Here is a 17073-nt window from a genome sequence, read left to right as displayed (position 1 = left end):
GCCTAAATTTGAAGATGGGCCCTCTGATTCCAGAAATTAAGTGGGATAATGCCTACAAAAGTGTTTTGGAAGCTGAAGAGGTCTTAGAAAGATATGAAGCTAATTCTGTCTAGGATTATTCTACAGGACCACATTGGAGTCCACCTCCCACCTTCATCTTCCTAACTTGGCCTTCCTACCTGGCCCTCTTTCCACACCACAGTGGACTTTAGAAGCTTCACAGCTTCTTATGCTGCTTTTTCTGATGCTTCTGGACCACAGACGTCTTTGGCTATAGGATCCTGGAGATCATTGCTGGGATTTGAGTCTTCGACATCACTGATACTTGATATATCACTTGTGTTGGCCTGAATCCTCACTGGGGAGACATGCTTCCCCTGATCTTTGGAGAGGAAGCATCCAAACTGTTTTCTCCTTTATCATTGGGAAATGCAGCCACTTTGCTTCAAGGATCAAAATGACTCAGATGACACCTCGCACAGATCCCCAGTGGCTGCTGTCTTTCTCTTCCCTTCCCTGTGCCCCATCTCATCTGGAAAACTGCTGCCTGATCCTCTTAGGGAGGAAGGACCGTGCTGATGAGGGCCCCTTAGGGTTGTTGGAATCGTTTCGGGATTTGTGAATATTTCATCTCTGGACTGCCCTTTTATTGCAAAATGTCTGTTTCCTAGGATATGCTTGCTCTACACAAGGAAAAAACTCCTCAGCCTCAGGTTTCTTCCTGGCTACTTCTGTTTCTTCCCATGGTCAATTCTAGTCGTCTTTGCCCTGGTGTGTGACTCAGTCTAAGAGCATCTCAGTCTTAATCAAGTTTATCTAGCTTGTAAACATATATTACTTTTTTTCCTACTATATCTCACACAGACTCTCCCAAACTCTTAGCATGATTTTCTATTTAGGCTCAGAGCCACAGTCAAGTTTACAATCAAGGGCTGTGCTTTTGATTCCTCTTCTAGCCCTTCTGGACTTCCACCAACCCAAACCTCTGATGCTATCAGTCCTTTACCAACCATCACCCATGGAAGCCTCTGTTGCTAGAGGATCTTTCTGACTGCCACGGCCAATTCCTCTTGCATCACCGCCTTGATAGGATGCCATCAGCTCTACACCTTCACCATTTCCCTTCCAAGCCCACCATTCCACGTTCTGTTCCCTCCTTCTTTTAACTTGATATTTGCTTTTCAGACAAAGGTTAGGGAGAGCTGGTGGTGAGCCCACAGCTGCAACCATGGAAGAAAGCAAGGCATCTAGATGATAGCATTACTTTTTCTCTAATCAATAATTCATTTGGAGCCAGAGTGTTTGAGGAAATGGAGACTCGGCCTGACATAGCCCTTCACAAACAAAAGAAAATGAGCAGAAGTCTAAAACAAAATACAGTTTGGGACATGGACCAAACAAAATGAAAACATCTTCAGCGTGATAAAGACTGTGTAAACATCTTTATGTTTCAATGGGATTGCTTTTGCAAAATGCAGGAGTATGGATTATATTTTCTTTTGAAATGTATCTGTGTTATGTAAATACAGCAACCGTGGCTTCTGACTTGTCCTTGTATGAACGGAAGCACCCTAAAATCTTACATAATTTTAATGCTGCAATTTAATGGAGGGCAAAGGCTTAGGGCACGGTATCACAGCAAGTAAAATGACCAGCAGAGGAGATTGTTATTCTTACAGATGAGGATAGGTCTTATCTTCCTCTGGAGAGGGCCACCAGGATCAGGAATTTCAGGAATGATTAACTGGCTTCAAAGGTCCAGGGTGCCCATGTAACACTTGGGCCCCTTCTCCGTAAATGCATTGTTTGTTCCCCATCAGGCCTGTTCCTTGCTTTTTCTGCTCTCTCTCCCATGCCCTAATTTTAGTCACTTCATACTCATGTTTAGTTGCTAAACCTTGGCCCTTTTCATGTTCCTCCCATGACAGGTGACCATCTCAGCCATCCCCATGAGTCACCCCTAGGTGAATCCACCAGTTTCCCCACAGAATGGTCCACGGCTGGGTCCCATTTCACCAGCCTTGCTCCTAGGGCCTGTGTCATCAAGGCCAAAGCCTGGTCTGCTCTCTGAAGCCTCAGAGCCCCAGCCTGAGGTCTCAGGGACCTGTGCGTAGCTCCTCTTCCTCAACCCATCCCAACTGGATCCCCAACACCCCTCTGCCCATCTTTGTTCTGGAGGTTCATTCCCTTCCTTTACCCCCTCCCCCTCCTTTTAGTTTTTTTTTAGAAAAAGTAAAACTGCCTTTGTTCACAGACAGCATTGCCTATGAGGAAATTATGCTTTTAAAACATTTTTTTAAAATTTAACTATAGTTGATTAACAATATTGTGTTATTTTCAGGTATACAGCTTCAGATTCTTTTCCATTATAGGTTATTATAAGATATTAGGTATGGTTCCCTGTGCTCTACAGTAAATCCTTGTTGTTTATTATACATAGAGTAGCATGTCCCTCCCCCTCCCTTTTCCCCTTTGATAAATATAAGTTTTTTTTCTATGCCTGTGAGTCTTTTACGGTTTTGTAAATAAGCTGATTTATATTATTGTTTTAGATTCGACATATAAGTGATAGTATATAGTATTTGTCTTTCTCTGTCTGACTTAACTTCACTTAGTACGACAATCTCTAGGTCCATCCATGTTGCTGCAAATGGCATTATTTCATTCATTTATATGGCTGAGTAACGGTCGATTTTGTGTGTGTGTATATATATATATATACACACACACCGCATCTTGTTTATCCATTCCTTTGTTGATGGATGCTTAGGTTGCTTCCATGTCTTGGTTATTGTGTATAGTGCTGCTATGAACACTGGGGTGCATGTATCTTTTGGAATTAGAATTTTCATCTTTTCTGGATATATGCCCAGGAGTGGTATTGCTGGATCACATAGTAGCTCTGTATTTAGTTTTTTAAGGAACCTCCATACTGTTCTCCATAGTGGCTGCACCAATTTACATTCCCACCAACAGTATAGGAGGGTTCCCTTTTCTCCACACTCTCTCCAGCCTTTATTATTTATAGACTTCTTGATGATGGCCATTCTGACTGGTGGGAGGTGATACCTCACTGTAGTTTTGATTTGCATTTCTCTGATAATTAGCGATGTGGAGTGTTTTTTCACGTGCCTGTTGGCCATCTGTATGTCTTCTTTACCCCTGATTTTTTTTTTTTTTTTAATATAGAAGGTTTTCCCAGAGTTGTGGGCAGGATTTCTCACACTGCTAACTCTCTCTTTGTCCTTCTATTTTCCTTTGTGTGTCTGACTCTCAAAGTCCTACAGATGCCCCTTACCTTGTATGAAATATCTGCTGTGAAGTAGTATTGTCACTTTATAGTAAATAAAAACAATTTTTTTCTGTGACTATATGAAGGGGCCAGAGCTTGAAATTCAGGAAACACCTAGAACCTGAGAACTGTAGCCTCAATGGGGAAGGGGATATAGAAGAATGGGGGAACAGAGTTAGACTTAACGCTCCCCTTCTCCGAGTGCCCCCCACCTTGCTTTGTTTCCTCTTCCAGCTCTCCTCCGTTATCACTACTATTCCAGCCTGTAGTTTCTAAAGAGCCACCACCTCCAGCTCTCCATGCAGTGCAGACCCTGGCCCAGCCCCAGGCAAAATCAGAGCCCTTTCTAAAAAGCAAATGCAGGTTAATTTTCACAGCAGGGGAGAAAAAAATTAATTAATTATTGTTCTATCAAAATTTCTACTTTCAAAGATAAAGATTTCTTTGATTATGCATTCTTGAGAAAGCATTTGCTAAGACAGGCTGCTGTTTATGAAACAGAGGGTTTGCAGACCATGAGGACCAATCTTCTCTTATGGATGACCATGAGAATGGCAGGACATGTTATTTAAGGAACACAAAACAAAAATTTAAAAAAAGCTTTTGGAGGTAGAGACATATATTAAAGCAGTCTGTTAGTTGTTCTCCCTACTGTAGAAGTGTAGAGTTTAAAGTGTGTTTTACACACATACCTGCACACAAGCAATCAGCTGTCCCTCCTCTTTGTGGCCACGGGAACCATTGGCCTTGGGTTCTCTCTCTGTAGGACCACGAGTTGGCCATTTCGTTTGGGGGTGGGGATTGGGGTGTTTTCTTGCAGGGGGAAAAGGATCTCATATCAAGGGTTGTATATTCTAAATTTTCAATTGCCTTCACTAGAAGTGGCACACTTCTGACCGTTTGGATGACTTAAGAACTTTGGCAAGGCTGCTCTACATATATTTTTAGTCACATTCATCGTGAATATTCCCATACGTAGAGATAAGTTTGAAACAAAGTATTTTGTCATTCAGTGGCTCAGTGACACTCTCTTGACCAAGTTTGTCTGCGACCTACATATGTATTATTTCTTTGGCCTTGACTCTTTTTGGCATCTAGATTTAGCTATTGGCTCTGCAGATTCTAATAATAATTTAGATCAAATTTTAGTTTACTTCTTTATTATATATTTGGGAACTGCTAAGAAAATAGCCTATTCATAGCAAGATCCACGTACAAGATCATATGTATAGTGTTTAGTTTGCCGCCTCCTTCTCTTCAAACAAAGTGATATCCAAAGGTACCATGCTTCATCCCAGTGACAGATGCCTTTTCAAACTCCAATTTGACAAAGAAAACTTTTTTTTTAAATATAAAAACAACCAAAACCAAAAAATCAATAGCTCATACTTTCTTGCCGTGCTGTCGTCTAGAAGTGGTTGAACAGATATTGTTCATAGTGAGGTGGTTTGATTCTTCTCCTGCTGAGGATCCTCTGTCAGGCAGGAAAATCCTCTGATTTTCTTTTTGGCTTTCTTTGGCACAGTGCCATAGTTCATCAAAACAGAAGACTGTGATCAAAATAATGCTGGAGTTTTAAGGAAGATATTTCATTATATCTTTTACAGTGCAAAAAATAATTTTTGAATCACAGATGATGGAGCAAGAAAATTAGCAAAATAAAAATAAACAGACATGTGGTTCTCAAATAGCAGATTACTGTTCAGGAGCACTCCTGAGTAGGGTTTCTAACTATCTCAGGAAAAACTCAGGGTACAGGACTGAAGGCCACAGCCATGGACACCCTAGGCATGGTTGCTCCAAATAAATTATGGATTTTGCCTAAGGCAGTGACCCTCTATCCTAGCATTATCCGAATTACATCTGTACAACATTATTCCTACAAGATGAGTAAAGTTTCTATGGTCGAAGGTATTTGAGACAAATTCACAAAGCTGTTAGCAGTCAGGACTCATTTAAAATGTTGTTTAACCCAATATTTCTCAAAGCCACTCCCCACCCCTCTTTTCCCATATCAGACCTATTATTATCCTATGGAGGTAGAGCCCCACTGATGATACTTTGGGAAAAGGCTGTAGCTCTTTACTCCTTGGCTGTCTTGTGTGGGTCCTGCAACCTGCATGGACCACCTGGTTGTTTTTATGAAGAGGGGTGTTCTTAAGGCCAGACAACTTTCTTACAATTTGATTCTTACAGTTTTGATTCTTCTGCTCATTGGCCACATGACATTTATCATTTGTCACTGAAACAAAGGGGAAGAAAAGTGGAAGATGCCCTGATGCTACTAAAGCATTGTGGCATCCTCATCAAATCACTGGGCATTCCATTCGCTCTTTCTTCAACAGTGGAATTTGGTGGCTGAACACCAGATTCTCTCCCTTCCCCATGGATTCTCCCAGCTCTGAGCTGCTGTGATTCTGAGGCACTGTTTCAGATTCCTCCTGCCCTGCCCCACCAGCAACCCCACATCCTCATACCCAGGAAGCATCTCTCTAGGGATTTACAGTCTGGCAAACTTTTTTTTCTTGGAATCTTCAATAACTGGTTAGAGGAGGTCAGTGGGCCCTCTGCAAGTCTTTAGAGAGCTCCAGTGAACATATTTTTGTTGTATTTCTGTCTTTAGCCTGCAATTTTCTGAGCAATCTTTCTTCTCTGCACCCGAGGCTTAAAGTTCATTTCCATGATATAAGTGGGCCACCAACCCAGGTGCAATGTCATCAGGTGTCAAAGTGCATATTTCTTCCAGACTGTAGCTGAGTTCGTTATTCAAGGTTATATCTCAAATAAAATGAAGGAAAGAAAAAGAAAATCTCACGGCCATCTCAGCTACTGTCTGGAAGTGAGATTTTCTTTCTTTTTCTTTCCTTCATTTTGTTTGAAATATAACCTTGAATAATTACTTTTCTTTCCCAATTTGATTTCAAATAAATTGCATACATATAGAAAAGTACACGTGAATGCATTCACGGAGGAAACTAAAAATTACCCATAATTTCATGACCTGGGAATAATAACAGTTGACTTAAGGTCTTTACCTTTCACATAGCTCCGTATATATGCAAGAGTGTGCTTCTGCCAGGGACATGGGGTCCCGCTTGCTCTCAATCATGCAGCAAGCATAGGGGTAGGTCCACAGGAGGTCCATGGGGAGGCTGGGTGGTTAAATTATACTGGTTAGGGGTTCAGGATTAAGAAATTTGTTTACCAGCAGATGTAAACCACCATAATGAGAATTAGTTTTTGCTCAGACTTGCAGCAAGAAGGATGAGAGTTGAGTCTTCATCTGCCTTCCTCTTCTAGGTTGTCTCCAACCCGGTTCAGAAGTCAGCAGGAAAGAAGATTGTTGTTTATGGTCCCCTGGAACTCCACCATCTCTAACTCTAACTCTCCATCTCACCTTGAGTCTTGTTGGACTGGCTGAACTGAGGACCAGGTGCAGTAAGTGCTAAAAATGTGACCCTTACCCCACCTCTCCCTTCCCTTGGAGTCTATTTGCACATTATAATGCAAGGGGAATTTTGTTTTATTATGGTGAGGAAGGAGAGTTTGGATTGATGGAGAGAGCAAAAAAGCTGGTATGAATAATATAGTGTCTTATCCCTGCCCACCTTTTACTGGATTTGAACATTTATGGTTAGAGGGATGAGGGTCCCAAATCACAGAACCATTCAAGAGAGACTGTCAATTTCTGGGCCAACCAGAGCTGCTTTGGGCCCTAGTGACAAAGTGTGGTCCACAATTGGAGAGGAGGACATTTTTTCAAGCTCTGGCTCAAACCCGGCAGTAGTTTGGCACTCTGAGGATTGGAAGTGAATCCTGGGCACAGATGATGGGGTTTTGACTGTGAGCAATGGTGACAATGATGTTTCATGGTCAGAGGGCATTGACAAGTAGACCAGCATGCTGAATGCTGGGAGGATGCTGATGGTGGGATACATGAGACACTATTTTGGAAACTTCCTAAAATTATGGGGGAATATTTTAAGAGGGTCTAATTTCTAGGTGTTATCCTGGTAAGGATCTGGGTTGTGACAGCCATCCATTTATCTGATAAATATTGTTGAATGCATACTATAAGCCAGATATTCTTCTAGGTTCTAAGGTATCAAGGTGAACAAGGCAGAAAAAGTGCCCTTTCCCCAAGGAAATCAGACTCTAATAGGAGAGTTAGGGAGATAAATTGATGATGGTGTTGGTGATGATTACTTTTATTTGTCTGGTAAGGTCTGGGACATATATATGTGTTTCTGTGTGTATTATATATGTGTGTGTATATATATATATATAGTACATATACCCATATGGATTACAAAAATTTATTTTTGAATTTTATTTTATTATTTTTTTTATACAGCAGGTTCTTATTAGTTATCTATTTTATACATATTGGTGTATATATGTCAATCCCATATGGATTGGCCATTGCAGCGGGAGAGGCTGCAGTTCTCCTCAAGCCATGTAGAAGGGCCAGTGGCTGCCACAGTGCTCATGGTAGCAAAGCTGTGCAGGGTCTTGTGGTTGAATAGGAAGAGCAACTCTCTCATCTACGTGACTTGCCTTCTCCGCAAAAGTTCCCGAGGCAGTGTTCCTTGGGCCCCAGAGTGTCTCAGAGTTTAGTGAAATTACTTTCTGTTTTCCCTTCTCCCCTCCCTCTTCCTGGGCCTCAGATATGACTCTAAGGACTGGATGGGGATGGATGTTAGATAATAACCTTCATTCTGCCTCAGCATCTCTATACCCCTTGCAGGTACAAGCCTTTATTCCTAGGCTAACCTTGACCTGCCTGGTTTCTTCCCTCTGGCTGAGCTGCTTCCCAGGATGCTTTTCAGCCTCTCTCACCACCCTCAACCTGAACTTCTGTACCATTTGACCAGTGTCCCCAGACAAGCCCGGCTCTTTCTGATCCCCAGCAGGGAGCACAGCTCCAGTTCTCCTGCAGCCGGCTCTACCAGTGCTCCAAATATACCAGACCTTCCTGAACCCCCAGCAGTAAACATAGCATGGCAAGATGATCTCCTTGTTCTGATGATCTTAATAGTATTCATATTAATTTATATGTCCCCGATTGTTTCCTTAAGCTAAAATTCCTCGAGGTGAAATCTCTAGGCCCAAGGCTATGAACATTTTTAAGGATTTTGATACCTATTGCTGCATTTGGCCAGACATCAGGCTTGCTTTAGTATCAAACGTGTAGAGAATACAGACCCTGTTCCGTTTTGAGCAGAAGGGCATCTAGTGCACAGAAATTATATAAAACTGTTAGCATCAGTCCTCTCTTTGGTAGAGTAACTCAGTCACCAAAACGAACAATCCTCAAAAGCTCAGGGTCATTGGGGGAAAAAATCACAAGCAAGTCTCTTATTTTTTTCCTTCCTACTCAACCGCCACCCCCTCTGCCCCACCCCAGTGGTCACATGGTGTCACAGGGCTTTGGTCCAGCCAGGTGGGAGAGCTGTTCTCTGACAGCCTGGGAAAGATGGGCTCAGTTATTTGTGCCAGACACACTCTGAGGGGCAGAGTCACTGTTCCGTGAATAGTCTGGAACTGGCGCTTTCATAGGACAGGGCTGCTGAAGGATTCCTCCGTGTCCCATCAAAGGACCAGGCCCTTTGAATTTCTTCATCTTTCTGGAAGCATTTGCTAGAGGTGTCCTCTGGAAATAGCACACATGGCCTGAGAATGGAGTCTGCTGATTGGAGGGGAGCATGGCTATCATGGGCCCTACTTGGGCTGGAAGTCCTGCCTGCTGTGGTGACCAACTCTCCTGGTTCACTCAGGACAGTCCTGGTTTTAGTACTGAGTCCAGGCAAACTGGGGCAGCTGGTCACCCTGTTCCCAGATAAGTGCCAGGCCCAAAATTTCCACCTTTGGGAGACTAACAAGTTAGACAATTGGAAGGTGGAGATAATGACTCTGGGGCAGTCTGGTTAAAGTGTGGTGACAATAATTGGAGGCTGGAAACCAGAAGCCCTGCGCTGAGTTCCTCTCTTCTTCTTGTGAGTTCTGAGATCTTGGGGAGTTAACACTCTTCCTTGTGTTTCATTTTTTTTCACCTGGAAAACCCGAGTAGTAAGCTTGCCCTGCCTGCCTCACAGAATGCCTGCGAGGATCATGCGTGAGGTTGCCCAAGAAAGCACGCTGTAAACTGGAAGAGCTGGGCCAGCATAACGTGCTTTTATTGTTCTAAGGAATTTATGGTTAATGACACGTGAGTCTCAGTGGTGATTGATTCTATTTTTTCTGAATTCCATTTCTCAGCCTCACCTTTAGTTCAGGGTAAATGAACACACATGTCAAACGTCATAGACCGACTGGAGCAGTGTCTGAGATGGTGGCGAGAGGGTGAGTTTCTAGCAGAGCTGCAGGGAACCTTGCAGAGCAGCTCTGAAGGCATCCCGTGAAAAGGCGGGGTCATTACTTCCGGTGCCTCTGGGCACCTCCACCATCTGTGGGTCTTCTACCCTCTGCTGTCTCAAAGAAGGGAGGACGAGTTTGGGGTGAAGGTGGATTGAAGATTAGTTTGACTCTGTCAGTCACAGAACAAGCTTTTCCAAAGATCCATCAGTAAATGACTCGAGAATGGCAAAAGGAGATGGGCTGCCCTTTTCCCTTCTCTTCTTTATTTTTTCCATTTTGTAAGAGCCCAGTTTAGTGAAATGGGTCTTTAGTGGGTTGTGTTTTAAATGAGACACTCTGTGGAGCACAAAACATGGTGGGCCATGTGAATTGCTTTTTGTGTTCCGAGTTTTGGGTGCCCACATTTGCCTGACTGCAGTTCACTGCTCGAGAGAGAGGCATAGCCTGGAAAATGCTGTAGGCACTACAGAGGGCCCATTATCTCAAAATAATTCTTCCCTTTGAGAAAGTCACCGCAGCCAGGCTGGGGGCACAGAACAGATGTGGCTCCTAGTCAAGAATACTTAGAACCCAAAGGAGAAATCCAACTATGGGAAGAGCTGACACCCAGGACGAAAGGCCATTGTTGGCATGGTCCTTACTGAGCTGTAGTGTCTAGCCCCTTGAAATGCAAATGCTGTTGTTTGCAGCACAAAAGCACTGATTTTCCCTTCAACAGAGCTTGTACTATTAAAATAGCATGTCTTGTGTGTAGTTGCCGCACATTCTTTCCATTTTTTTGTTTTCCTGTGTGAGTCAGAATGCAGATTCTCGACAAGACCAAAAAGAAAGCAAGCCATCTCATTTACATGGGCACGGAGTATCCACATCTGGATAGAGTTAGAGTGAGCGGGAATTATTTGCAGCATTTAAATATAGGCGTGCAGAGCTGCTTTCTCTTGACCATATGAGGCATTCACATATAATTCCATGAAAGAAAAAACGTAAAAAGTCTACTTATTAAAAGGGGCTGTTACCAGAGTGATTCAGCCATTACACGAATGGACCCAAACTTACAGGAACTGACCCAAACCTGGAGGCAGACAATGAGTGGCGTGAGGCCACCAGACTCTCACCACCCCTCGGATGCCCAGAGTTATACATCATTGTTGGAGGCATGCTAGAACCCACCATGTCTGTGCCAGGATGCTTGCAGGATCTGAGTTCTGTCCTACTTGGAATTCCCAAGCCTGGTAGTGAGCTACAGATGCTGGGAAAGCCGGATGGAAATCATTGATCATATCAGGCCCCATGCTGGATGAATCTTGGGCATATTAATGCCAGCACCAACAGACATGTTTTCAGTTCAAATAAAATGGGGAAAGAGAGACTACGAATAGCAGACACCCAGGTACCAGGAAAGAGAATATAAATAGCTGGCATAGGCAATAGAAAGACAAGGGGAAAGATAAATGATTGCCTTCTGAAACTGCCGCTCATCAATACCTCATTACTGGTATCTAAGGAAGAACTGTATGGATTTTACAACTGAGCAGATACCTTCATCAGTGTGTGGATGGTGGTGATATTGCTAAAGACCTTAGTGAGGAAATTGGTAGACAAATGTAGAAGATTATATCGTTAGAGGGCTAACTAGGCAGAAAATAAGTATCATTTCGTGGACTTGTTCTCAAAATGACTCACAAAGTGTTAAGACAAAGCTCAGCTCTATGGATTTGCTGAATCCCAATTTCTCTATGTTAGATTTGTGTCAGGTGCCATCTGGTAGAATTTTAGGCATCTGACCTTGACTTTGATATCCTTCCCTGGGTCCCCAATAGTCTTTTGAAGCATTATGGTAATGTTATTGTCTTTACAGGTGACTCCATCAGAATTCCTTTTAGGGAGGGTATCTATCTTTATTTAGGAAAAATTCTTGGTGCTGTCAGTGATGAAAGTGAGACTTTGAGGGCATAGGTTCAAAGGGCCGAAGGAAAGGGAAGAGAGAGTGGACCTGCTCTACCCTGGACACAGGCTGAAGAATGAGGGAGTGGTGATGGAGGAGGGAGCAGAGAGGGTGAGGAGAGAGAAGACCATGAGATTGGAAAAGGCTCCAGCCCTGCGGTTGTTGGGTGGCAGGAAGATAAGAAGAGCAATGTCTACTATCCAATTTGAAGTTGCTGTTGCTGCCGTGATGGAAATCTTGCCTCCCCAAAGCCATGGCTTCATAAAGTCAACCTCCCAGATGCAAACTGACTGAGTGAAGACATTTGGGGGATCAATGAACTGGTTGAGTTTGATAAAATAATGAGTTGGGAGATAACGCATTAGCTGTGGAAATAGGAATTTGGAAGCAGAGGTACAGTAAAGGCTGTTAGTTCATTCTTAATATCCATTCTTTCTCTTTCCTATCATTAAAAAAACCTGCTGAACTTTAGCTGGGAGCATTGTTATCCAGGTAGAGACTACATTTCTAAGCCTTTGTTAAAAGTTATGTATGAACATGTGATTAATGGATGGCTAATGGGTGGGGTAGAAATAATATGTATTATTTCTAGGTTGTGCCTTTAAAAGGAATGAACATGCACTTCCCTGGCTCTTTCCTCATTTTTGTTGGCTAGTAAGTGTTGGAAGAGTTGGAACACCCACCTCAGACCCAAATAGGGGAGTCCCACGTTAAGGATGATAGCACTGCTCTGCTCGTCCTGGATTGTCAATGTCTGGACTGTTCTATGAGAGAGAAATCCAATCTGAGACATCATCAGTTGCAGAAGTCCTATTACTCAAGAAGAAAAACACACATAGCCAATTAAGCTACGACACAATGTGAAGATGCTATTGATTATAAGACACATTCCCACTTCAGAATTGCTTAAAAGTGAAAAGAATTTTATTTTAAAATTGTTGAAATGTGATAAATCTGTCTTGTTTAAGCCACTGCGCTTTGGGTTTTGTTGTGACAGCAGCTTATGCTATATCCTACCCAATACAGAATGTGCTATCAGAAGGGGCGCTGCCATAACAAAGCCAAAAATAAGTGGCTAGTGATCAGATAGCAGGAGGCAAAGAAAAACATTGCAAACTAGGAATCTGGTGACTTGTGTTATGCCATGGCAGAATATTCGGGAAAATTGTCTACAGTGAAACCTTGGAAGATAAAATGGTTGGTGATAGATCCAGAAATTTTAGTGAAACTGGTTGGGAAAACTCAGAATGTTGATGTGTTCAACCAACCTTTCGCTACTTCTAGATTGATGACCTCAGGCTAATTACAAAAAGTGACTCATATTCTAAAGGGGCAGCTTTGGCAGGTGATAATATAATAGCCCCCAGACTTCCCAATCACATCCCAGGAAGACTTCTCATCCAGATAGTGGGAAGCGATTCAGAAGCCAAAATCTGATGAAGGGTTTTCTATCCCACTGAAACATATTGTTTCAGATGATTTCAAGGGAACTAAAATTAGAGACACAGAGAGAGAGAGACAGGGGTGGAGCACAAAGATGAGTATAAGATCAGTTAAAAAAACCCCACAACTCTGGATGAGCTCTTTGGCCATAGTTACATATGCACGGAATCAACTGGAACCAAACAGCCAAAAGCATGTAATTCTTCCATTCCTCAAAACAGCCCTAATCCCCCAAATACGTCCCAAGCAGGAAGTGAATTACAAAAGCTGTACAGCTCCCAAGGAAGGTCTGCTCTTCGACACTCGTTTCAGAATAACAGAGAAGGAAGAACTTCTTAGTGGGCAGAAGCAGGATCAAATCAAAGACATTTATTCGGTCAGGGGAGGGGAACTTTGGTCATTGCTGTGGACAAGTGGCTGCTGTGTTTTTCCATTTTCCCTTTTCCTAATGGGAGTTTTAAATTGCAGTCTGTTAGTTTCTACTCTACCACTGTACATAGGGTGAGTGTGTGTGTATGAAAGAGGCAGATAGAACTTTAGCAGAACCCGAGGAGCTACATCTTGACCATGGAAGATTGCTCCTATTGGATAGAGCCCAGACTTGGAGCTAGAAACAGCAACCAGATGGGACATTAGGCTGAATCCCTCAGGGATGGGGCAAGTCCCAAGCTATTTGTGGGAAGAAGGGTGTGAGTGGATGTTGGAGTGGTTGGAGATGGGGACCGGGGCATAGACTGCTGGCTGTAACAAATGCAATTCCAAGCCTCTTTTGCAGCCAGTTGTGCAATGCAATAAGTTCTAGGTAATGAGATGCGAGCAGACATTATATGTACCACTTCTACATCATGACTTTGTAAGGCATGAGCGTGTCATTTCCCTCTTCCTGCTGCCTGGGATGCCGATGTGGTGGCAGGAACTGGACTAGTCACCTTGAACTCAAGCACATGCATTGAAAATGGCAGAGTGGCTTTACCTTCCTTATTCTGGCAACCTCTGGACCATTACTTGAGAGAGGATATACTTCTACTTCGTTTAAGCCACTGCTGTTTTGAGCCTTTTTATTATAGCATCTGAGACTGAACCCCAAGAAACAGAATCAGTAACCAAGAGCATGCCCAGCCCGTGAATTCACAGAAATCTTCGGAAGGGCTTCTGCACTAGAGATTCAAGCCAAATCTTATCTATATCTCAAGGGGCAGATGAGGAGAGAAGATAAAATCTAAATCTCCTGTGGGCCTTTCATTTCCCAGAACAGCCCAGAAAACCCAGACAGGAAGTGGAAATGCTAATATTGCCTTAGCAGCTGAAAACTGGAGGCAGTGTGACCTTCACTCTCTGCTCAAAGATGAGGGTAATTTTTATATGCTAAGTGTCATCAGGCCCCTTTCTGCCTCTATTGCTTATAAGCCAGTATTTTACTTCTGTCCGGGAGAGGCAAATAGGTCATTTTTCTTTCCTCACAGAAAATTTTATCCAATAGTTTTTAAACGAAGAGAAATGCAAAAAGATATTTTACTGCTACATTTGTCAGTCACTGGACTAAACTGAGAAAGTTCTGTTATGGTTTTCTTGAGAGATCTTACACAAAACAATAATTAACATCGTGGGATGCTTGGAGCAGTCTCTCTATGTACGTCACCAGGATGCTGTAGCCACAAGTAAAATGGAAAATGTAACTTGCTTTGCTGACTCCAGTCAGGCTTTGATAAGGGCGACTGAAGTAAGTCTGAGCATACGGCCGTTAACTAAATGCTGATCCAATTGCTTATTTTCCCCTCGAGGGAAGCAGGAGTGACTTGATGGTTAGGGGCAGCAGTGGGACTGGAGCGTGGTCTCCCAACATCCAACTCACGGTTCTGCCTCACTGGGCCCCTTTAGAACTTCCACTGGGGACCTTATCAGGGGAGAGACAGTGTAGGACTCCCACTGAGATTTTCAGCAGATTGCTTGAGAGCTCTGAGTTGAAGTTTGTGATATCCACCCCTCCTTTTTATTTATTTATTTATTTTTAAAATTTTATTTATTTATTTTTGGCTGTGTTGGGTCTTTGTTGCTGCGCGCAGGCTTTCTCTAGTTGCGGTGAGCCGGGGCTACTCTTCGTTGCAGTGCACGGGCTTCTCATTGCGGTGGCTTCTCTTGTTGCGGAGCATGGGCACTACGCATGCAGGCTTCAGTAGTTGTGGCACACGGGCTCACTAGTTGTGGCTCGCAGGCTTTAGAGTGCAGGCTCAGTAGTTGTGGCGCATGGGCTTAGTTGCTCCGTGGCATGTGGGATCTTCCCGGACCAGGGCTCGAACCCGTGACCCCTGCATTTGCAGTCAGATTCTTAACCACTGTGCCACCAGGGAAGCCCCACCCCTCCTTTTTAGAAGAAGCTTCCTCTCTTGAAGGTAGGTAGCCTTCTAGGCATTGAACAGATATTTATAGAGCATCAACTATGAGTCAGGTCCTATGGTAGGTGCTGAAGATACAGCAGCAAGAGGCAGACAAAAATCTCTGCCCTCTGGAACTTAAGAGTAAACACAATAGATAAATTATATAGAATGTTAAACATGCAGTAGAAGAAAAGAAAACAGACAAGAGGGATGAGCAGTGCCAGGCTGGGGGTGGAGGCATAATTTTAAATTGGGTGATCAGGGTGGGCTTCCCTGAGAAGTTATTATTCCTGCAAAGTCCTGGAGGAAGTAAGGGAGTGGAGTGTGCCACTATTTCATTGAGGAAACCCCTGGTTGAGGGGAAAAGCCAACTCAAAGGCCCTGAGGCAGAAGGGGGCCTGGCTAGTTAGCAGAACTTTAACTTCTTGCACGCTTTATAAATGGTCATGACTCTCTTAAGGATGCTTTCTTTTCTTTTCTTTTCTTTTTCCTTTTCTTTTCTTTCCTTTCCTTTTCTTTTTCTCTTCTCTTATCCTCTTTCTTCCTCCCTCCCTCCCTCTCTCTCTCTTTCCCTCTTTCTTTGACTGATAATATCCTAAATAGTACTGCTGCCTCCTTTACATGGTTCTCTTACAAGTGCTATTACTATCACATATCACACAGTGTTCCAAATGCTTTATATGTTTAATTCACTTAAACCTCACAACAGTTCTAAGAAGTAGGTAATATTATTATATTCATTTTACAAATTGGGGCACACTGAGGTTAAATAACTGGCCCATGGTACAGCAGGTAGTAAAGATGAGACAAGATTTGGACCCAAGGATCTTGGAACCCTAGGATTTTGGTAGGAAAGAACATACTTTTTTATCATAATGTTATAAGATGCTCCACCAGTCTGCTACTTATTGGACATAGTCTGCAGTCGAGTTTGAGTTGAGGTCAAAGGTCTTTGCTAGGTCTCCTAAGAATTAAGCCCACACTTGCTGACTGATTCTAAGTATGATCCCCAGGGTGGAAGTGGATCTTCCATAAACAGGAATAGTTGCTGAAGGGGAAAAAACCCTCTGTTTTTCTTTAGAACAAAAACATCCAAGTTTCATGGGAATGCACCACATGATTTTTGTGAATTGAAGTCAGTTTGGCACCAACAGAAATAACCTTAGGAACAAAGTTTGTATACAGTGTGTTCTTACGGAAACCACAGTTAGAACGTAGAGTAAACTGTTAAAGATAGACTCTTCTTTCTGGAATTGCATTAGCTGTCTTTGGGTGGGGACAGCAAATTGTTTCGTTTATAAGCTTTGTACATCAAAAGCTAGATCTGCTTACACTTTAAAAACCAAAAGGAGGAGAAAGACTTATTTTTAGCTATCTGAAATTTAAACCAAACCCAACATTGACATATGGAAGTCTCAGGCTACACCATGTCAGAAAATTTCTCAGAGATGACATTGAACAATAATATATTATTGCAGCTGTAGAAAGTCAGTGAGGTTCTTCTCTTATAACTTGGTTTAATGGCTACTGGGCCACTGGGATAAAGATATTGGATGTCTCAGAGTTAGGGCCGGCTGTGTGGGATTGGGGTTGTCATATGGGAACTGAGTTGAGTCCCATGAGAATGGGAATATCACTGGATCTAGGAGAAACATTTTCTC

The 17073-nt window shown here is 42.9% G+C and overlaps 1 long non-coding RNA gene across 6 annotated transcripts in view; it reads left to right on the top strand.

Moving 5' to 3' along the window:
- LOC112399585 (uncharacterized) overlaps window positions 1-17073 on the top strand; it is a 443663-nt gene that overhangs the window by 62273 nt on the left and 364317 nt on the right. For 5 of the 6 annotated variants that reach the window (XR_003003259.1, XR_003003255.1, XR_003003258.1 and 2 more), the window contains exon 3: window positions 6593-6730. This is a non-coding gene — a long non-coding RNA (uncharacterized LOC112399585). The remainder of the gene's footprint in view (window positions 1-6592; window positions 6731-17073) is intronic. The other variant, XR_003003260.1, reaches the window with a different exon arrangement.

The sequence above is a fragment of the Neophocaena asiaeorientalis genome, unplaced genomic scaffold (genome assembly GCF_003031525.2).
Source record: "Neophocaena asiaeorientalis asiaeorientalis breed wild unplaced genomic scaffold, Neophocaena_asiaeorientalis_V1.1 scaffold131, whole genome shotgun sequence".
Lineage (NCBI taxonomy): Eukaryota > Metazoa > Chordata > Mammalia > Artiodactyla > Phocoenidae > Neophocaena > Neophocaena asiaeorientalis.
The sequence above is the reverse complement of the archived record's forward strand: the minus strand, read 5'-3'. Positions and strand labels throughout refer to the sequence as shown.